Here is a 23,527-nt window from a genome sequence, read left to right as displayed (position 1 = left end):
ATACCACAGCCACGGTAACGCCAGATCCAAGCTGCATCTGCAACCTACACCACAGCTCACGGCAACACTGGATCTTTAACCCACTGAGCAAGGCAAGGGATCGAACCCACATCCTCATGGATACTAGTTGGGTTTGTTACTGCTGAGCTACAACAGGAACTCCCAGAAGGGAAGAGATTTTGACATCAGAGAAATTTTCTGCAGAAAAGGATCAAGGTAGAACCAAGGAAATACAGCTCAACAAAACTTAAGACTATGTATGAAATAAAGAAACTGTGTTTAGAGAAGGTAGAAAAGGTTTTGAGATAGACACTTGTGAAAGTGTTTTTTTGGAATGGGTCAAGATCTCTTGATCCAACAAAGGCCCCTCAAATAACCAAAGAAAACCAAAATTGACTCCAATAGGCCATCTCTTTAGCCTCCTAGAGCCTCTACAAAGGAAACAGCAGAACCAATGTCCAATGCTACTGAAGTGGAGCAGAAATATCCACAGTTGAAAATATTAACCTGAGCTTTTCTCTAAGGGACATTAAAATCTACCAAAATGGCTATCCACACTGATAAAAAAATCAAACACTTAGAAATGAAAAGGAAGATTTGCAATAAATGGAAGATTGGTTGTCTGTTTTTGCTCTAATAAATAGGAAATGAACCAATTCTTCACGTGCAGACTGACCCTAAATCCCAAATTCTACTCTGTGAGAGTCATTAGAAATCTGATACTACAAATGACTTTCTGAAGACATTTAAAGAAGCACTCAAATGTGATTCTGGAGTCAGGATTGAGGAAGAACTTCTTGGATTTTTTCCTCCTTCCTTCCTTCCTTCCTTCCTTCCTTCCTTCCTTCCTTCCTTCCTTTCTTTCTTTCTTTCTTTGCTAGAAAGTGGAAGAAGCACAGTAAAGAGAAATAAGAAGCTACTGGTTAGCAAAAGATAGATTACTTGCTTTATGCTAAGCTCCTAACTGCTTTGACACAACAAAGTAAAACAAATATATCTGTTTAGCTTTCCTGAGAACTAAGAAATGAAAGATGAACAGCAAGTTCTTTAAACTTTCCAAAGTAGCAGTAGCTTCACTCACTCCGAAAGCATATTTAAACTGCCAACTAAACTCATATGCTTCTCCTCAAAGAGTGGAGGCCAAAGAGGGGCTTGCAACAAAGGAGGCTTGGGACTTGCTTGTCTGTAATTTCAAGGACAAGAACAAGAAAATAAACAACCACACTAAAAATTATTTCAAACTTCATCTCATAGGCAGGAAGATTTGCACTGATCCACTATGAAAAGAAAAAAATGTTTCATCATCAGAAAAGCAGCAGTAAATAGACCAGCAGAGTAGGTTCCACAAAAGAAGCAAAATAAAGGGAATCTCTAGCAACCCAGGTCATTTGAAACTTAAACCCAGAACCCAGAGGAGGAAATAGGATCTCTGCAGGCAGCAGAAGAAAAGAAAATTGTTTTCTCCTACTTACAGTGCTCTTTATCAGCCTCTCTAAGGGAAGCCAGAGCTGAGCGTCTTCCCTGTCCTTATGCAGCAGAGGCAAGATGTGTTGCTGTGAGATTTTTAAGACCCCAGGAGCTCCCAGCAGCTGGCTTCCCTATCTCATCTCTTGCTTTTAGCCAAGCACAGCCTGCATTCATACTTATCCTGGTGGTCACAAGCCTTGTTGTCTGATCTCCCTATATTTCTTCCCAGTCTTTGGAATTGGAATTGGTGTTGACACTGAAGTTGGAAGGGTTTGGAAAGGAAGTGGTTGCACTGAAGATACTCATGGGCAGTATGTAATGAGACTTTAATACAGAATAGATCCCAGGAGAGAGAATGCAAATTCGCCCCAATGAGTTAACCTGGAAAAACAAATCCTGCCAAAGAAGGGTTTAACTCAGCTTCTTTCAGAAATTCTGGGTGGGCTAAGGAGGACTTGGTGAGAAGTTAAACCCTAGGTAGGCAGATTGGTGAGGCCCAGCCTCACTTATTAGTAAATCTTTGGGGAAAGTTTCAATATTGGTCACATAATTTTCAAATTTCTATGTAAATTTTCAACAGTTGAAGGGCTGCCCTTCTGCTGACTCTGTAAGTTATTTGGCTGTGGCTCTCCACCTTTCTCACTTGGGTTTTATTTGAACAAACTAGAACTTATTTATTTATTTTTTCTTTTTGTCTTTTTTAAGGGCCTCACACATAGCAAATAGAAGTTTCCAGGCTAGAGGTTGAATCAGAGCCGTAGCGGCCAACCTACACCACAGCTCATGGCAACACCGGATCCTTAACCCACTGAGCAAGGCCAGGGATCAAACCTGCATCTGCATGGATACTAGTTGGGTTTGTATCCTGCTAAGCCACATGGAAACTTTTAATTCATTGTATGACCCACCAAGTAAGCTCTTCAGATAAGTCAAGAGCTTGAATATGGAATTGGGAGGAGGAAGCAAAATCCTGAATCTGATGGATCTTAGGTGATGGGAATAGAGGGTTATGGGAGGTAGAACTAAGTGGGGAAAAAGGAAGAAAGAGGAGGGAAAGAAATCAGCAAAGACATAAAATTCCTAGAGAAAGGCTTGGCTCTGGTGCTGATTGAGACTTATGACCTTAATATAATCCTATTCGAGTATGACAGTGGAATATAAGTGAGCATTCAAAAATTATTTCTTTAAAAGTAATTAGCCAACAAGACGAATTCAAGTTGTCCAGCTGGCAAAACCATGATACTATGGGAGAAAATCAGGAGGTAAAACAGATTGTATAAGAATGGGCAAGATTGGAATTCCCATCATGGCTCAGTGGTTAATGAAGCTGACTAGCATCCATGAGGACACGGGTTCAAACCCTGGCTTGCTCAGTGGGTTAAGGATCTTGCATTGCTGTGAGCTGTGGTGTAGGTCGCAGATGTGGCTCAGATCACATGTTGCTGTGGCTGTGGTGTAGGCCAGCAGCTGCAGCTCCGATTCAACCCCTAGCTAGGAACCTCTATGTGCCGTGAGTGTGGCCCTCAAAAGACCAAAAAAAAAAAAAAAAAAAGAGAGAGAGAGAGAGAGAAAGAATGGCAAGATGTGGAAGCAGGGTGTGAGGGTGAAAAGTGCTCTGAGTCTAGGGACTTGGTTCTTGCCACTGACTTACAGTAGGCCCTTGAACAAATTACTATATGATTGGTTCTCTAAACTATACAGATTGACCTTAAATCCTAAATGAGAGAATTAGACTATCTATTAAAAAAATTCCAGGAGTTCCCTGGTAGCTCAGTGGGTGGAGGATCCAGTGTTGTCACTGCTGTGGTACAGGTTTGATCCCCAGCCCAGCTCAGTGGCTGGTGTTGACACAGCTGTGGTATAGGTCGCAGCTGTAGTTCAGATTTGATCTCTGGCCTAGAAATTTCCATATACTGCAGGTGTGGCCATAAAAAAAGAAAAACTTACATAAATGGTTTCATACTATATGTATCCATCTACATCTTGATTTTTCAGCAGTATTAAACTATTGAGAAGTAGTATAGCCTGGTAGTCAAGCACTAAGTTTCCAGGGCAGATAACCTGGGCTCATATCCTATCTCTACTATTATTATCTCATGATCTTGGGTAAGTTGCTTAACCTTTCTGAGCCTCAATTTACCCATAAGTAAAATAAGGATAGTAACAGTACAAACCTCATAGGACTTCTGTGAGAATTAAATTAGTTAAAACATGTAAATCCCATAGAATAATGCCTGCACATAGTAAGCACCATGTGTTTGCTACTATTATTAGAGATTTATCCATGTAGGTACTTATATTTAGTTTGAGATTTATCTATGGAGATACTTAAATCTTTAAAAATATAGATAATTAACAGCTATACTAGAATTTTAACTCTAAAATAGTATTTCCTGGAGTTCCTGCTGTGGTGCAGTAGGTTAAGGACCCAGTGTTGTCTCTGAGGCAGCACAGGTTTGATCCTTGGCCCAGCTCAGTGGGTTAAGGATTTGGCATTGTCATGAGCTGTAGTGTAGGTCACAGACATAGCTCAGATCCCACGTTGCTGTGGCTGTGGTGTAGGCCGGCAGCTACAGCTCTGATTTGACTCCTAGCCTGGGAACTTCCATATGCCGCAGGTGTGGCCCTAAAAAGACACACACACACACTTCTGAAATGCTGACCTAGTGCATGGTGTTTCCAGGAAAGATTCTGAATAGTGCACTGGGCTGCCTCATTCAGGTTACAGTTCCCTGTGTGGGGTGAGCTAGGCAGGAGACATGTGACCTGCCTGGGGTGGTGATGGTGCCTTTTCTGCACCATATCTGGAACTTATTGGAATAGTTTTTCTGGGGGTAGAACTGCCTCTGAGGGCCGTACTCATCTCTGCTGGGTTGGAAGAAAGTGGTTTTGAGAGGTGGGGCCTTACATCCTTTCAGAGACAAGAGCCTAGCTCCTGCTGGTGCTATTTAAGAGGCCCCAAGCCTTTCAATCCAAAAATATCTTCCTTAATGAAATTTTACTTCTATGTGGAATTAGTACCACTCTTTAAGGGTCTTCTAGAGACTATGAACTTAACTACCTTTCACTTCAGCTGAATGATTCCCTTGCTTGCTTTCATGGTTTAGTACATCAGAATGAATCTCTAAACAATAAACAGTTTAACCATTTTTGAACTTTGTCTAAATGGAATAACACTGTATATATTATGGGACTTGCTTCTTCTGTTTTACCTTTTGATGTATGAATTTGTGGTTTAATTATTTTTACTGCTATATGGTATTCAATTGTATGAACATCCCACAATTTATTTATCCATATTTTAATGGGATGATTATGTGAGTTGCTCCCAATGTGGGCTATAACAGTGCTTCGAGTTTCTGTCGCAGCTTGGTGATAATGAATCCATGAGGATGTGGGTTCAATCCCTGGCTTTGCTCAGTGGGTTAAGGATATGCGTTGCAGTGAGCTGTGGTGTAGGTCATAGACATGGAATCGGATCTGGCATTGCCGTGGCTGTAGTGTAGTCTGGTAGCTACAGCTTCTGTTCAACCCCTAGCCTGGGAACTTCCACATGTTGTGGGTGTGGCCCTAAAAAGATAAAAATGACAGCAACAACAAAAACCCAGAGCTGCTCTGGACATTCTTTAAATCTCTTGAGTGTTACTATATATACTCAGGATTGGAATTGATGGGCTTTAAAGTTATATGCATGTTCAACTTTATTAGGTAATGCCAAACTGTTTTCCACGTTAATTTTACCAATGTAACACTCTAGTCAGGAATGGATATGAATTGTCCTTGCCTCATTATGTCACCAATATTTTTTTTTTAAGCTTTAAAAAACTTTGCCCATCCCATAAACAACAGTATTTCATTATGGTGTTGACTTACATTTTCTCTCTTTTTAAATTTTTTAATTTTTATTAAAGTACACTTGATACACAATGTTGTGCCAATTTCTGCTATACAGCAAAGTGACACATATACATACATATAGATATATTCTCTTTCTCACATTATTCTCGCTCATGTTCTCTCCCAAGAGATTTGACTTAGTTCCCTGTGCTATACAGGAGGCTCTCATTGCCCATCCATTCTAAAGGTGATATTTTGCATCTACCCAACCCAAACTCCCAATCCACCCCACTCCCCCCTCCCCCAACATCCACAAGTCTGTTCTCTATGTCCCTGTGACGGTTTCTGTTTTGTGGATAGGATCGTTTGTACAATATTTTAGATTCCACATCCTTTGTACCATATTTTAGATTCCACATATAAGTGATATCATATGGTGTTTGTCTTTCTCTGACTTCACTTAGTATGAGAATCTCTGGTTGATTCCACGTTGCTACAAATGGCATTCTCTTGTTTAATTCTTTTTGTCTTTTTTTTTTTTTTTTTTTTTTGCTATTTCTTGGGCCGCTCCCGCGGCATATGGAGGTTCCCAGGCTAGGGGTCGAATCGGAGCTGTAGCCACCAGCCTACGCCAGAGCCACAGCAACGCAGGATCTGATCCGCATCTGCAACCTACACCACAGCTCACGGCAACGCCAGATCGTTAACCCACTGAGCAAGGGCAGGGACCGAACCTGCAACCTCATGGTTCTTAGATTCGTTAACCACTTCGCCATGACGGGAACTCCTAATTCTTATTCTTATCTTACTATATTGGCTAGGATCTTCAGCATAATGTTGAGTAAGATGAAGCATTATTGCTAATCTTTTTAAAAGGGGGATACTTTCAACATTTCACAATTATATGTGGTAATATAGATGACCTTCATTAGATCAAGGAGGTTTCTTTCTCTTGCCTTTTTTTCTTCTTCTTTTATTTATTTATTTTACCTTTTAGGGCCACACCCTCGGAATATGGAGGTTCCCAAGCTAGGGGTAGAATCAGTGCTGCAGTTGCTTGCCTACACCACAGCCACAGCAATGCAGGATCTGAGCCACATCTGTGATCTACACCACAGCTCATGGCAATGCCATATCTGTAACCCCGAGTGAAGCCATGGATCAAACCTGCATCCTCACGGAAACTAGTTGGGTTTGTTACCACTGAGCCACAATAGGAACTCCTTTCTTTTTCTCTTTTCTTTTCTTTTCTTTCCTTTTCTTTTCTTTTCTTTTCTTTTTTCTTTCCTTCCTTCTATCTATCTATCTATCTATCTGTCTATCTATCTATCTATCTATCATTTTACCTTTTAGGGCCGCACTTGCGGCATATGGAGGTTCCCAGGCTAAGGGTTGAATTGGTGCTGCAGCTGCCAGGCTACACCACAGCCTCAGCAATGCAGGATGTGAGCCACCTCTGCAACCTACACCACAGCTCATGGCAATGAGGATCCTTAACCCACTGAGTAAGGGCAGGGACCGAACCCGCAACCTCATGGTTCCTAGTTGGATTCGTTAACCACTGAGCCATGACGGGAACTCCTCTTCGTTTTTTTTCTTTTTAAATCAAGAACAGATCTTGGGTTTTGCTTCATATGATTTTTCTCCTTTAATCTGTTAATGTGGTGAATTAGATTAATTTATTTTCCATTATTAAACCAATTTTGCATTCTTAGTGTAAACCCAAAAAGTGCTATGTTTTTTTCCTGTCCTGTTTTCTTTCACTATCCTTGTTTATTTGTTTGTTTTCATTTTTGGCCACCCCATGGAACATGGAATTCCTGGGCCAGAGATCAGATCCCAGCTGTAGTTGTGACATGCCACAGCTGATGCAATGCCGGATCCCTAACCTCCTGTGCCAGGGGAGCTGGCACCTAGGTCCCAGCTTTCCAGAGATGCTGTCGATCCCATTGTGTCACAGGGGGAACTCTTCCTTGTTCGGTTTTGACATCTTCATAAGAGGAAATGGGAAGTGTCCCTCTTTGAAAATTAAAAAAAAAAGATTTCTGGAAACTTTGTGCAAGACTGCCTATTCTTTGAAAGTTTGGTAGAACTTACTTTCCAGGTTTATCAGAGTGCATCATATAGAATATGCTAAGATTTTAAAATTATTACCCAATTTCTTTAATGATCATAGGAAAATTCAGGTTTTCTGTTTCTTCATCAATCAGCTGGAATTTATTTATTTCATGTTTTCAAATTTGGTGCCTAAAATTGTTTATACTATTCTTTGTATCTATTTACTCTCTTTACCACCTCTCATATCATCTTTTATTATTTATAATATTGTTTATTTGTACTTTTTCTCCTGTCTACTTAATTGATTTTACCAGTGTTATTTCCAAAACACCAAATTTTGGTTTTATTGATCTTTTTCAGTGTATGTTTGCTTTCTTTTTCATTAATTTCTGTTTTTTTGCATCTTTAGGTTTATTCTGCTATTTTTTTCTTAACTTCATATGCTGGATGCTTAACTCTTCAATTTTAAGAAATTCTTACTTTTTTTCCCATTAAGGATATGAATTTCCCTCTAAACAGTGCTTGGTTGCATCCCACCAGTTTGGATACATAGTAGTTTTACTACTATTCAGTTTATAAGTATTTTTCAGTTTCCATTATACTTTCTCTTTTAGCTTATGAGTTAAGATTTTTTTTTTTTTTTTTTTTTTTTGTCTTTTTAGAGCTGCACCCGCAGCATATGGAAGTTCCCAGGTTAGGCATTGAATCAGAACTGTAGCTGCCGGCCTACACCACAGCCACAGCAACTTGGGACCTGAGCCACATCTGTGACCTCTACCACAGCTCATGGCAATGCCGGATCCTTAACCCACTGAGCAAGGTCAGGGATTGAACTGCATCCTCATGGATACTAGTCAGGTTCATTAACCACTGAGCCATGGATGGGAACTCCTATGAGTTAAGAAATTAAGTTTAAAAATTCTAGAGTTCTCTGGTGGCTCAGTGTGTTAAGGATTTGGTATTATAATTGCTGTGGCTCTGGTTACTGCTGTGGCATGGGTCTGACCCCTGGACCAGAAAGTTTTGTATTCTATGGGTGCAGCCCCCCAAAAAAGTTAAGTTTAAAAATTCCTAAATATGTGAGGTTTTTCTATTGGTTTCTAACTTAATTGCATTGTGGTCTCTCTGATACTAATCCTTTATTTTTTTTTTTGGATGAGCCACAGCAGAGGCAACCCTGGATCCTTAACTCACTGAGCCACCAGGGAATTCTGGTACTAGTCCTTTAAAAATGTGTTTAGCCTCACTTTATGGCCTAGTATTTGTTCAGTTTTCACAATTCTAAGGGTACTTTATTTTAAATTATTATTATTTTTCTTTTTAGGGCCACATCCACAGCATATGGAGGTTCCAGGGCTAGGGGGTGGAATTAGAGCTACAGATGCCAGCCTACACCACAGCCACAGCAACTTGGGATTAGAGCCATGTCTGTGACCTACACCACAGCTCATGGCAACACTGCATCCTTAACCCACTGAGCAAGGCCAGGGATCGAACCCACAACTTCATGGTTCCTAGCTGGATTCGTTTCTGCTGCGTCATGATGGGAACTCCTCTAAGGGTAAGTTAAAAATATTTTCTGCAGTCTTTAGATGCATTACTCCTCTTTTCTCATTCCCAGAGAGTGTCTCCTTGATTTCCAGAAGCCTAGAGATCATTTAAATCACAGCGATGGAAGAGCCTGTTTTTACTGATGCAGGGACTCTTTGGGACTTAACTCTAGAAAGAATATTTCTCAAGGATGGCACCAAGCACTCTTTTGCCAGACATGTTACAGAGTCAATAAAGTCTCATTGAAATCTCACATTTTCTGCCTTAGCACATATTTACACTGTTTCCCTTTCTATGTTTGCATATTTCAGATTCTACCTTGACCCATCCATGGTATGACTCTTTCAGACTCCTCAATGGCTTTGGACAAAGCAGATTTTCACAAAAACTTCTATGCTTATTATTTTTTCAAGGAAATAACATGTGGAGATAACCAGCACTATGCCTGGTATCAGTAGGTACTCAGTAAACGTTTGCTGAATGGAAAAACTAAAACAATGTCAAAACTGAAGCTCAATTACTAAAACTTACAATCAAGGAAGAAGATTTCATTTATTTATTTATTTTTCTTTTTACAGACACACCTGCGGCACAAGGAAGTTCCTAGGCTAGGAGTTGAATCGGAGCTGCAGCTGTAGGCCTATTCCGCAGCTATGGCAATACCAGATCTGAGCTGCATCTGTGACCCACACCACAACTTGTGGCAACCCCAGATCCTTAACCCAATGAGTGAGGCCAGGGATTGAATTTTCATCCTCATGGACACTATGCCACCTGCTGATCCACAAGGGTAACTCCAAAGATCTCATTCAAATGATTAATTAGAATATAAACTTAGATATAAACAAAGTTCTCAAAATGCTTAATTATTTTCTTTTCACTGAGAATACAAACTAGCTGTCATTCCATGTTTAGTCATAGAATGCATACATGTGTCACACACACAGAGGACTAAAGAGTGAAAGCAGATTAAATCAATATACTGAAGGCATATTATTATTATTACTATTATTATTATCTTTTCTAGGGCTGCACCCATGACATATAGAGGTTCCCAGGCTAGGGGTTGAATCAGAACTACAGCTGCCGGCCTACACCACAACCACAGCAATGCAGGATCCGAGCCCCAGTCTGCGACCTACACCATAGCTCACAGCAACGTCAGATCCCCAACCCACTGAGCGAGGCCAGGGGTCAAACCCACAACCTCATGGTTCCTAGTCGAATTTGTTAACAACTGAGCCACGATGGGAATTCCGTGATTGGTAGTTTCTGCTTAATCCTTTACTACTCTATAAAGCCTTTCTTTCTTACATTGCTCAAAGTGAAGGGAAAAGAATTAATGGCAATCTAAGTGATATATATATGTAGCAATCCAAGACTCTGATTACTTGTAATACTTACTAGATTTTTACTCTCTAGAAAGATCTGAATTGGGCCTAGCCCAGCAGTAATAATAATAACAGCTATCAAACAGTGATATCTTAGCATGTGCCAGCCACTATGCTAAGTACTTTACATATCTTGTTGTAGTTAACACTCACAATGACCTTATAAATTAGGAATTATTCTCATTTAATAGTTGAGAAGACAGAGGAACACATCAGTTAAATGACTTGTTTTGAACTCTCTCAATATTATGCCTCTCAAACTCCCCTTACACCACACAGAGGGAAACATTACAGGTGTGCAGTCTAGGACTCATCCTATAGGCAAAATAAATTATAGAAGATAAAATAAGAATATAGAACATTACAGATTTTAGGAGATTTTGTTTCTGATTTTAAGGAGCTCATTCTCCCTCCCATCCTTCTAAGAGGGTCAAGGAAATATTTCAGTGAAGAAATAGGAATAAAGGGGTTCAGTGTGACCCTGGGATCAGACTGCAATTCAGGGCCAGATTTAGGGCTGAGATTCAAGCTAAAGTGGTAGTTAACTCTTCTCTCCCTCTTAGAGGACCCCAATCCTGCTCTGACTTCCCATCTCTTCATTTCTACCCAATCTCCCCATGGTTGTACTATGAACTCCAGAGGTACCACAGAGATCCCAGTCTGATTTTCTCTAGGAAACAATGGAACACAGCTTGGGGGACTTGCCTTGGAGCTTATGCAATCTGGGGTTTTAGAGAATTTGGGTTGAATCCCAGAACAAGAAAAAAAAATTCCATTTCCAGTTATGAAAGAAAATCCTTAGGGATTTTATAATATCTTAGGGACAACTGCAATGAGGTGCCATCTATCTGAGGCACAGACCATTTGACAGACTTCCACCACAGACATATCCTTTTTTTTTGCAGAACTAACTGGCTCATAAATTGTTGGAAGATTCAGTGCTGCATAAAAAATAATAGGAACAAATACTACCACTGGGTTTCATGAGTGTTATGAACTTTTGAACTTATTAGAGATGCCAGAAGGCACTGTGGTTTAACAGTACTGTTTACTACTTGAATTTCTATAGTAGTTGCACATGAGACAGAATTAGCCTCAAGTAGTTTTGCCTGGTTGTTGACTTTCTTTGTTACCTACTTAACACATCTTCTGATTCCCTAGACTGTGTTAGGGCTCACTAATATACATTCTCACAGCAATATGTACTTTTCTTTTAATTTATTTTATTTTATTTTATTTTTTGTCTTTTTGCTATTTCTTGGGCTGCTCACATGGCATCTGGAGGTTCCCAGGCTAGGGGTCCAATCAGAGCTGTAGCCGCCGGCCTACGTCACAGCCACAGCAATGCGGGATCCCAGCCGTGTCTGCGACCCACACCACAGCTCACGGCAATGCCAGATCCTTAACCCACTGAGCAAGGCCAGGGATCAAACCCGCAACCTCATGGTTCCTAGTCAGATTTGTTAACCACTGAGCCATGACAGAAACTCCTGTACTTTTCTTTTTAGAGTGAATAAAATTATGATTATTTGCGTGACATGTTCAGTGCCTGTATTTCCCTTCTGGAATGAAAGCCCCATGAGGGAAGGCATTTAAATATGTTGTTTGTCACTGTACCTATCCCTAGGTCCTAGTGAGGGCCTGGCCCCAGAGATGCTCAATTGATGTCCAGTGAAAAGTGAATAAATACATGACCTGAGAATCATAGAATATAAGAACTAAGAGGGACTTTAGGAGTCTGTTTAGTCCAACATCCTTATAGAATAGAAAGTTGAGTTCCAGAAGAATAAAGAGATTTGCCCATTGTCATATATTGCATAGCAAGTCAGACTAAAACTGCGCCTCTTAATTACCCTTTGTACCCTTATTGTACTTATGGTTAATTAAAAGTTTTAGACTGAAGGCACTGATCAGCAATTATGAATGTAGCGGGTTGTAATGTCCTTCTCAAAGTTCATGTCTGCTTGGAACCTCAGAATGTGACTTTATTTTTTTCCTCAACTATTTCCTGTAAAACCGTTTTCCCTTTGGATTCCCTAAAAGGCCTTCCATAAATACCGTTTTGTTTTGTTTTTCTCTAGGACGTAAGCAGAGCCTATGTTTAAGATGGTGCATTGGGATCTACTAAAGCGTCAGGCAAGTTGTTGTTTAACTCATGCTAATAAAAGGAAACCATAAAAAAAATAAAATAGATTGACTACATACTCTGTGCCAAATTTTGTGCTAAGCACTTTATATACTTTATCTCATTTAATCCTCACAACAATTCTAGGTGCTATTATTTTATAGATGAGGAAACTGGAGTTTATAGACATTATGAAACTCATTCAGCAAAAATAAACCAATGAGGGAGTTCCCATAGTAGCTCAGCATTTAGCGTACCCGACTAGCATCCATGAGGATGCAGGTTCGATCCCTGGCCACGCCCAGTGGGTTAAGGATCTGGTGTTGCCATGAGCTGTGGTATAGGTCGCAGATGCAGCTTGGATCCCGTGTTGCTGTGGCTGTGCAAAGGCCAGCAGTAGCTCCGACTGTACCCATAGCCCGGGAACCTCCATAAACCACAGGTACCTCCCTAAAAAGACAAAAAATGAAAATAAAAAATAAACCGGGAGTTCCAGAAATGAATCTGACTAGGAACCATGAGGTTGCAGGTTCAATCCCTGGCCTCACTCAGTGGGTTAAAGATATGACATTGCTATGGCTGTGGTGTAGGCCGGCAGCTACAGCTCCGATTAGACCCCTAGCCTGGGAACCTCCATATGCCATGGGTGTGGCTCTAAAAAGACACAAGAGGAAAAAAAAATAAAATAAACCAACAGGATGTAATCAAACTGACAAGCTTTTGCACAGCAAAGGAAACCATAAAAAAACCCACAAAAACACAGCTTACAGAATGGGAGAAAATAGTTTCAAACAATGCAAACCACAAGGGCTTAATCTCTAAAATATACAAACAACTTATACAACTCAACAGCAAAAAAGTCAACAACCCAACTGGAAAATGGGCAAAAGACCTGAATAGACATTTCTCCAAAAAAGATATACAGATGGCCGACAAGCACATGAAAAAATGCTCAACATCACTGATTATTAGAGAAATGCAAATCAAAACTACCATGAGATACCACCTTACACCAGTCAGCATGGCCATCATTAATAATTCCACAAAGAACAAATGCTGGAGAGGGTGTAGAGAAAAGGGAACCCTCTTGCACTGTTGGTGGCAATGTAAATTGGTACAACCACCATGGAAAACAGTATGGAGGTACCTTAGAAAACTATATGTAGAACTACCATATGACCCAGCAATCCCACTCTTGCGCATATATCTGGACAAAACTTCCCTTGAAAAAGACACATGCACCCATATTTTCATTGTAGCACTATTAACAATAGCCAAGACATGAAAATAACCTAGATGTCCATCAACAGATGAATGCATTAAGAAGATGTAGTATGTATACACAATGGAATACTACTCAGCCATAAAAAAGAACAAAAATAATGCCATTTGCAGCAACACGGATGGAACTAGAGACTCTCATACTGAGTGAAGTAAGTCAGAAAGAGAAAGACAAATACCATATGATTATCACTTATATCTGGAATCTAATATACAGCACAAACGAACCTTTCCACAGTAAAGAAAATCATGGACATGGAGAACAGGCTTGTGGTTGCCAAGGGGGATGGGGAGGGAGTAGGATGGACTGGGAATCTGGGGTTAATAGATGCAAACTATTGCCTTTGGAATGAACAAGCAATGAGATCCTGCTGTATAGTAGTAGGAACTATATCTAGTCACTTACGATGGAGCATGATAATGTGAGAAAAAAGAATGTATATATGTATGTGTGACTGGGTCACCCTGCTATACAGTAGAAAATTGACAAAACATTGTAAACCAGCTATAATGGAAAAAAATAAAAATCATTAATAAAAAAGTTATTAACTACCTAGCAATAAAAAAAGAAATTCATTCAGTATTATACAGCTATAAAATTAATGGAGATGGATTGATGGAGCTAGGATTTTTTTTTTTTTCTTTTTAGGGAGGCACTAGTGGCATGTGGAAGTTCCCAGGCTAGGGGTTGAATAGGAGCTACAGCTGCCGGCCTACATCACAGCCACAGCAACGCAAGATCTGAGCTGGGTCTGTGAACTATATCACAGCACATGGAAATGCCAGATCCTTAACCCACTGAATGAGGCCAGAGATCGAATCGCACAACCTCATGGTTCCTAGTCAGATTTGTTTCCGCTGAGCCACAATGGGAACTTGATGGAGCTGGGATTTAAACGGAGGCAATCTTATTCCAGATTTATACATGTAAGGATAACCTGACCCCCTTGCTGTACAGTGGGAAAAAAAAAAAGAAAAAAAAATTTCTCTTAATATACCACAAGAGAAGCTCCATGCTATCATTTCTACTACTTCAAATGAAATTTGCTTTATTTATTTTTTTGCTTAGAAAAGCTGATATTTTATACATGCTAACTACCAATATCAGACAATACATAAAATCTAGGGAAAAGTGAGAATCACTAGAAATCTAGTACCCATAACTAACCATATAGTCATTTGAATATATTTTCTTCCTACTGTCTTTCTTTGCATATATACCACATCCACTCCTATGAAGGAGAGGGAGAATCATGATACAAATAGAGGAAATACTGTAGTGTAGTGAGAAGTTCAGAATTTAGGCTGAGAAATGAACAATATTCAGTTATAATTTGTTTATAAGTTTGAAATCTTGAGCCAAGTATCTATGATTCAGATTCCTCATCTTTCAAATGCAGACAATAGTAGCACCTGCCTCATAGGATAGTTATGGGCGTGGCAAAAGATAGTGCAAGTTCTTGGTACAGTGCTTGGCACAAGTTAATGCTCAATAGAGGGTAGCTATGATGACAATATGCAAGCTGTATAGCCTGCTTTTTCACTTAACATGTTGTGGACATTTTTCTTTTCAGAAAGAAATCACAACTGCGATTTCAATTGCTACATAATATTCCCTACTAATACAATTTTTGTTTCTAGTTTTTTTGTTTTTGTTTTTTTGTCTTTTTAGGGCTGAACTGGTGACATATGGAGGTTCCCAGGACAGGGGTGGAATTGGTGCTGCAGCTGCCGGCCTACACCACAGCCACAGCAACGCCAGATCCGAGCTGCGTCTGTGACCTACGCCACAGCTCTCGGCAATGCTGGATCCTTAACCCACGGAGCAAGGCCAGGGATCGAACCTGCAACCTCATGGTTCCTAGTCAGATTAGTTTCCACTGTGCCACAACGGGAACTCCTTGTTTCTAGTTTTTTTTTTTAATTATAAAAACACTGTGATTAACAGCATTGTTCATTTTAACAGCCCTATTGAAATATAATTGACAGCTAGTAAGTTGTACATATATAGTTTGTAAATTGATATATTTTGATATTTGTAAATATCAGTAAATACTGGTAAAACCATAACTACAATCAAGATAATAATCATATCCATAACCATGAAAATTTTTCTCTTGCCTCTTTTAATCCCTCTCTTTGCCCACCCCCCACTGTCCCCAGTCAACCTGGTCCCCAGGTAACTACAGGTCTTAATTCTGTTACTATAGATTAGTTTTCACTTTCTAGAATTTTATATAAACGGAACTGTAAGATACTCTTCTATTTTAAAATGGCCGCTTTCACAAAGCAAAATTATATTGAGATATACATATGTTGTTGCATGTGCTAATACTTCATTCCTGGAGTTTCCATTATGGCTCAGTGAGTTAAGAAGTGTTCATGAGGATGGGGGTTTGATCTCTGGCCTCACTCAGTGGGTTAAGGTTCCAGTGTTGCTATAAACTTCGGTGTAGGTCACAGATATGGTTTGGATCTGGTGTGGCTGTGGCATGGGTTGGCAGCTATAGCTCCAATTCCACCTCTGGCCTGGGAACTTCCATTTGTCACAGGTACAGCCTTAAAAAGAAAAAAAAAGTTAATTCCTTTTTTATTGCTTAGTAGCAATCCCTTGCATGAAGGATTATCATCTATTCACTTGTTGATGGAAACCTGGGTTGTTCCCAGCTTTTGGCTATTACAAATAAAGCTGCTATGAACATTCATGGACAAGTCTTTGTATGGATACATGCTTTCAATTCTCTTGGTTAAATACATAAAGGGGAATGTCTGGGTCATATACTACATATATGTTTATCTTTTTTAGGAAAACACCAAACTACTTTTCAAAGTGGTTGCACCATTTTACATTCCCACTGGCAGTGTATTAATTGAATGATACTCTTCCAGGTGTTTGCTGGGTATGCCAAGAGTGCAAGGCCCTGACTGTCCTTTACCCAGCTATTTCTCAGAATTGTACTTGTGAGCAATCTTGAGGGATGATGCAATGTCACCCTCTGTGACAAAAACCAGGCTTGGGAGTTCCCTTTCGGTGCAGTGGGTTAAGGATCTGGCATTGTCACTGCACCAGCTCGAGTTGCTGCTGGGGTGCAGGTTTGATCCCTGCCTTGGGAAATTCCAACATGCTGCAGGTACAGCTAAAAACAAACAATAAACAAAGAGAAACCAAATCCACCAGTCTTGCTTACTACTTGCTATAAAATCCAAGCTCAGGAATCCTCTCCCTTAATGCAATCCACTGTAAACAGCAGGCATCCATCTGCCCCCACCTTGTGACCCTCTTACTTGTCGGGCAAGGGGAAAAGATATAAACATGCTTCAGGTTGCTTGCTATGCAGTGAGCATGAAGTACTTTGTTTTGGTTTCTTTTTTTGGCTGCACCCACAGCATATGGAAATTCCTGGGCCAGAGATCAAATCTGAGCCACAGCTATGACCTATGCCACATCTGTGGCAATGCCGGATCCCTAAATCTGCTGTGCCACAGCAGGAACTCATTACGCATTTTGTTTTTGACCCAGGAGTCTTATGCTGTCTGCCAGCATCTATAAAACAGTAACATGCTAACTTATTAGCTTGTGAAAGATAAAAGAAAATATCTATATCGGTCTCTTCACACACACACCCCACCCCTTCCTGGCACAGAGTTCTTAAAACCCTTGCAATTTCCTAAGTGATAAGAACACTAGCATTTTTTTCTTGTTCCAATATATGGTCTTTGACCCTGTCCCTGATACAACGCTCCTAAAACTCTTGTAAATTCCCAAGCCATAAGAGTGCTAGAAACATCTTTTTTTTCCTCTTCTTCTTCTTCTTCTTTTTTTTTTTTTCTAGGGCTGCTCCCGCGGCATATGGAGGTTCCCAAGCTAGGGGTCTAATAGGAGCTGTAGCCACCGGCCTACACCAGAGCCACAGCAACGCGGGATCCGAGCCGAGTCTGTGACCTACACCACAGCTCACGGCAACGCCGGATCCTTAACCCACTGAGCAACCTGCAACCTCATGATTCCTAGTCGGATTTGTTAACCACTGTGCCCCAACAGGAACTCTGAACCTGCAACCTCATGATTCCTAGTCGGATTTGTTAACCACTGTGCCCCAACAGGAACTCTGAACCTGCAACCTCATGATTCCTAGTCGGATTTGTTAACCACTGTGCCACAACAGGAACTCTGAAACATCTTTTTTTTCTAATGAGGTGACTCTGGCTGGGCTCATGGTTGGCCCCTGGATTGGGGGTGGTCATCAGTAAGACCAAATCATGATTGGAAACTTGGAATGTTCAACCTCCCACATCACCTCACTTCTCTAGAGAGGTGGGAGGGGCTAGAAATGGAGCTAATAATTGATTATGCCTACATGAAGAAGTCTCCATTAAAAACCCCAATAGCGTGGGTTTTGGGAAGCTTCCTGATGGTGAATACATACACATACCAGGAGGGTGAAGAACACCAATTTCATAGGGACTGGAGCTCCTGCACTCAGATCCAGCCTTGCCCTAAGTATCTCTTCATGTGGCTGTTCATCTGTATCCTTAATCATATTCTTTAATTAACTGGTAAACATAAGTAAATTTTCCCTGAGTTCTGAGAGCTACTCTAGCAAATCAACTGAATCCAAGGAGGGGGCTGCTGGAACCTCCATTCTACTTGGTCAGAAACACAGGTGATAGCCTGAGTTTGTGATTGGCATCTGAAGTGGGGGTGGGGAGTATGATGCTATTTTTGGGTAGAAAGTGTCAGAATTGAGTTTAATTGTAGGACAATGAACTGGTATTGCAGTGAAATGCTTGGTGAAGGGAAAAAACCTCACATATCTGTGTCCGAAGTGTTGTGAATGTGGTGAGTGTGAGAGTAAAGAAGGTACACAGGAGAGAAAGGCAGGATGGAAGTTTTTCTCTACTCAGGAAGACTAGGTTTTTCTTACACAGCTTGTAAGTAGGATAAAACCAAATCCCAGACTTGAGAATTATGAGGAAGGATGCTGACAGAGACAAGACTTGTTGGAAGAAAAAGGACCTGGGCCCCAGAGGCAAGGACTAGGGTTATGAGGAGACTCTTTGGGATCTGATAATGAATATACTTGCCCAAGTGATGGGTGGTTATATGGGAAGGAAAAGTCTTCCAGTACTCTATCTTTTAACGAAGCTGAGCAGTTTGAGAGGAAGGACTGAAACAAACCATCTAAAAAATGGTGCCTGAATGGTTGTTATTCATCCTCCTCAGGGTGGGAGGACTGAGACAAGCTGGGACCTGGGACCCTTTGCCGCACTGGCTGCAGTGATTGCACCTGAACATACATCTCCTTAAACAACAAAATACAAAGAAACTAAAAGGGATTAAAGGAACTGTGTGCATGCACAGTGGGGCAAATTATGGATAATAGGATACATAAAAACTAAAAGACCAACTGCCACTTCTGAAGAGCTAAGAGCAAATGCAGGGTAGTATGCATGTTTGCTGCACAGAACACTACCAAAGGGGTGGGTGAACCACCTAAGCCACCCCTCTAGCCTGTTCCTTGGACCCACCTCTACCTACTCTCACCCCATATACAGGAACAAGCTCACTGCCCGCCTCAGGGAGTGAGCAAACAAGGGAACCTGTTGCTGTTTTCACTACCACCTGGTACAGAAGGGGCCCCAATAAAGCCTTGCCTGAATTTTCTTATCTGGCCTTTTATTAATTTCTATTTATTAAAGAGACCAAGAATCTTGGACAGTAATAGGAAGAAGGGATGACAATGGACATCATAGCCTAGGGCCCCAGTAAAATGCAATGTGGCAATGGCTAGTGAGCCAGGAGTCCCTCAAGCTGAAATAAATGATGTCAACAATGAGAACCTTGAGTTTTGGGGGGAATAAAAACATTAAAAGTTTGTTTTGTTGAACAGGGAACTAGGGGTCCAGCAGAAACAATACAGATTCCTAGGAGGAAAAAGGGAAGTTCCCAGGCTAGGGGTCTAATCGGAGCTGTAGCTGCCAGCCTACACCAGAGCCACAGCAACGCGGGATCAGAGCCGCATCTGCGACCTACACCACAGCTCACGGCAATGCCAGATCGTTAACCCACTGAGCAAGGGCAGGGATTGAACCTGCAACCTCATGGTTCCTAGTTGGATTCGTTAACTGCTGTGCCACGACGGGAACTCCGGCCATTTCTTCGTATAGCAGTACCACCTGCCTGATGGAGCCACCGAGTACAAACCTTTAGAAAAAAGGCAACTACTGCCATGTGACACAACAGTCCCACTCCTGGGTATATACCTAGATAAAACTATAGTAGTAAAGGAACATGTACTCCTATGTTCATGGCAGTACTATTTACAATAGCCATGACATGGAAACAACCTAAATGTCCATTGACAGATGAATCAATAAAGAATATGTGAGATATACACACACACACACACACACACACATACATACATATATCAGCCACTAAAAAGAAGGAAATAATTCCATTAGCAGCAACATGGATAGACCTGAGATTATCATATTAAGTTAAGTCAAACAGAGAAAGACAAATACCATACGATACCATTTATATGTGGAATCTAAAATACAACACAGGAGTTCCCGTCGTGGCGCAGTGGTTAACGAATCTGACTAGGAACCATGAAGTTGCGAGTTCGGTCCCTGGCCTTGCTCAGTGGGTTAACAATCTGGCATTGCCGTGAGCTGTGGTGTAGGTTGCAGACGCGGCTCGGATCCCGCGTTGCTGTGGCTCTGGTGTAGGCTGGCGGCTATAGCTCCAATTAGACCCCTAGCCTGGGAACCTCCATATGCCACGGGAGTGGCCCAAGAAATGGCAAAAAGACAAAGAAAAAACCCAAAAAACCCACAAATCAACATATCTATGAAATAAAAACAGACTCACAGATATAGAGAACAGAGTTGCAGTTGCCAAGAGGGTGGTGAGTAGGGGAGGGAAGGATTGGGAATTTGGGATTAGCAGAAGCAAATATTAGATATAGGATAGATAAGGTCCTATTGCATAGCACAGGGAACTATATTCAATATCCTATGATAAACCATATTGGAAAAGAATATGAAAAGGGGGCTTCCCATTGTGGTACAACAGTAATGAACCCAACTAATATCCATGAGGATGTGGGTTTGATCCCTGGCCTTGCTCAGGGCGTTAAGGATCCAGCATTGCCATGAGCTGCGGTTTAGGTTGCAGACGTGGCTGAGATCCCACATTCCTGTGGCTGTGTCTGGCAGCTGCAGCTCCAATTTGACCCCTAGCCTGGGAACTTCCATAGGCTGCAGGTGTGGCCATAAAAAGCAAAAAGAAAAAAAAGTAAAAGAATATATATATGTGTGTGTATGTGTGTACTGAGTAACTTTGCTATACAACAGAAATTAACACAACATTGTATATCAACTATAGGTCAATAAAATTATTTTTAAAAAGATTGAGTCTGCTCACCCAAAGGACATTCTTAAAAAAAAAAAGGCAACTGTTAACCTGCTACTAAGCCCATATTGAAACTAAATGCCTCACCCAAGAGGCTGTGTGACTCTTCAGCCTGATAGTCCTATTTGGATAAACAAGAAGTCTACAACTAACTGTGGAAGGGTTCAAAAAGCCTCATTAGTCAAATGGAAATGGTATATTCAAGCACACATCTTGGCTAGCCCTAGTGACATGTTGACTTTATGTGAAATCTTTCTCCGCTTACTGGCTCACTTAGGCCCTTGATTCACAGAGGTTCTCCTAAAATGCCTAAGCTTGGTTCACTGGTGGTTATGTTAAAATGAAAACTGATGGTGCTACTGGCTCTTTAGTTCTAATGACAATTCTGGAATACCAGCTACAGTAAGGGCAAATTGGCACAATGGGCTGAAATGAAAGCCATCACCTTTACCACAGGACTAGTCATGCCATATTTTAACTGACTCTTGGGCTACTGCTAGTAGCCTAGCTGTCTGATTTGCTGCTTAAGACTATAGACAGGCAGATTAAAGGCATTCCTCTTTGGGTTATGAACTGTGGAAACAAACTACAGTTACCAATCAAATAGTCTGGATCACTCATATGATGTATACACTAAGGGATCATTATCTGATAAGGCCAACAGGAATCAAGCTGCTCATCAAGCCTATACCATCCTGATTGGCACAACTGCTAGGTACATCCATCATCACATTGAACATGGAAGCACATCAGGGACTGGGCACACACCCACATTAAAAAATCCTATTATTTCTAATGCAGGAGCTACCACTTTTGCCTCGTGGCAAAAAAAGGCCATATTGCACTGGATGTTGACCCTGCTGGCTCCTGGCAAATTGATGACATCAGACCTCTGACTTCTGAGGGCTTCTCACTGCTGTTGATTCATTTTTTTTTTTTTTTCTTTTCAGGACCGTACCTGCGGCATATGGAAGTTCTCAGGCTAGAGGTCAAATCGGAGTTACAGCAGCCAGCCTACACCATAGCCACAGCAATGGCAGATCCAAGCCGCATCTGCGACCTATACCAGAGCTCACAGCAACACCGGATCCTCAACCCACTGAGGGAGGCCAGGATCCTTCATGGATACTAGTTGGGCTCATTACCACTGAGCCGCAATAGGAACTTCCTGTTGATTCATTTTTAAATTATAGTTTTGCTGTTCTAGTCTGATCAGCCAATTCTGGTCACACCATTGTGGCCCTTGAAACTAACATGACTTTGGCTTTCTAGATGATAATAACACACATTTTATTGCAAAGTATTTGATAGAAATTTAATTCCCCTTATTATCCTCAGACTGCTGGCATCATTGAGGGATGAGATTAATATTTTAAAAAATAATGGTTTTATTAAGATATAATTCACATATAAAATTCACCTTTTGAACTGTACAATTTCAGCGGTTTTAGCATATTCACAGAGTTGTGCAACCATCATACATATATAGTTTTTTGTGACTGGCATGTTTCACTTAGCATAATGTTTTCAAAGGTCATCACATTGCAGCATGTTCCAGTACTTCATCCTTTTCATGGCTGAAAAATATTCCATTTTTAGATATAATGTATTTCACTTACATATTCATCTGTTGACAGGCATTTAGGTTGTTTCCATTTTTTGGTTAATTTTTTTTAAAATTTTTTAAAAATTTATTTATTTTTTGTCTTTTTGCCTTTTCTTGGGCCGTTCCCGTGGCATATGGGAGGTTCCTAGGCTAGGGGTCTAATTGGAGCTGTAGCTGCCAGCCTACACCAGAGCCACAGCAACGCGGGATCAGAGCCACATCTGTGACCTACACCACAGCTCATGGCAACGCCGGATCATTAACCCACTGAGCAAGGGCAGGGATCGAACCCGCGACCTCATGGTTCCTAGTCGGATTCGTTAACCACTGCGCCACGTCGGGAACTCCCTGGTTAATTTGAATAATGCGGCTGTGAACACTTATGTGTAAGTTTTTGTGTGAATATATGTTCATTTACTTTGGGTATACACCTACAAGTGAAATTACTATGTCATACAATAAATCTATGTTTAACTTTTCTCTTTTTTTGGTGCTTTTTAGGGCCGCACCCACAGCATATGGAGGTTCCCAGGCTAGGGGTCAGATTGGAGCTACAGCTGTCAGCCTATGCCACAGCCACAGCAATGTGGGATCTGAGCCGAGTCTGAGACCCACACCACAGCTCACAGCAATGCCAGATCCTTAACCCACTGAGTGAGGCCCGGGATTGAACCCGCCCCCTCATGGTTCCAAGTTGGATTTGTTTCTGCTATGCCACAAGGGGAACTCCTATGTTTAACATTTTGAGGCACTGTCAAAACTGTTTTCTAAAGTGGCTGTCCCATTTTACA

At 41.0% G+C, this 23,527-nt stretch overlaps 1 protein-coding gene across 8 annotated transcripts in view; it reads right to left on the bottom strand.

Annotated features, from left to right (window-relative positions):
• Window positions 1–23,527, bottom strand: part of ASIP (agouti signaling protein) — a 176,173-nt gene that overhangs the window by 31,016 nt on the left and 121,630 nt on the right. Inside the window, exon 1 of one of the 8 annotated variants that reach the window (XM_013985281.2) lies at window positions 1,473–2,802. The exons of the other annotated variants lie outside the window; for them this stretch is intronic. The gene's annotated coding sequence lies outside the window, so the exon portion shown is untranslated. Of the gene's footprint in view, window positions 1–1,472; window positions 2,803–23,527 lie in introns of those variants that run through there. 8 annotated transcript variants of the gene reach the window in all.

Source organism: Sus scrofa, chromosome 17, assembly GCF_000003025.6.
Source record: "Sus scrofa isolate TJ Tabasco breed Duroc chromosome 17, Sscrofa11.1, whole genome shotgun sequence".
NCBI classification, from domain to species: Eukaryota; Metazoa; Chordata; class Mammalia; order Artiodactyla; family Suidae; genus Sus; species Sus scrofa.
Note: the sequence above shows the minus strand (reverse complement) of the source record. Positions and strands in the feature narration are given on the sequence as shown.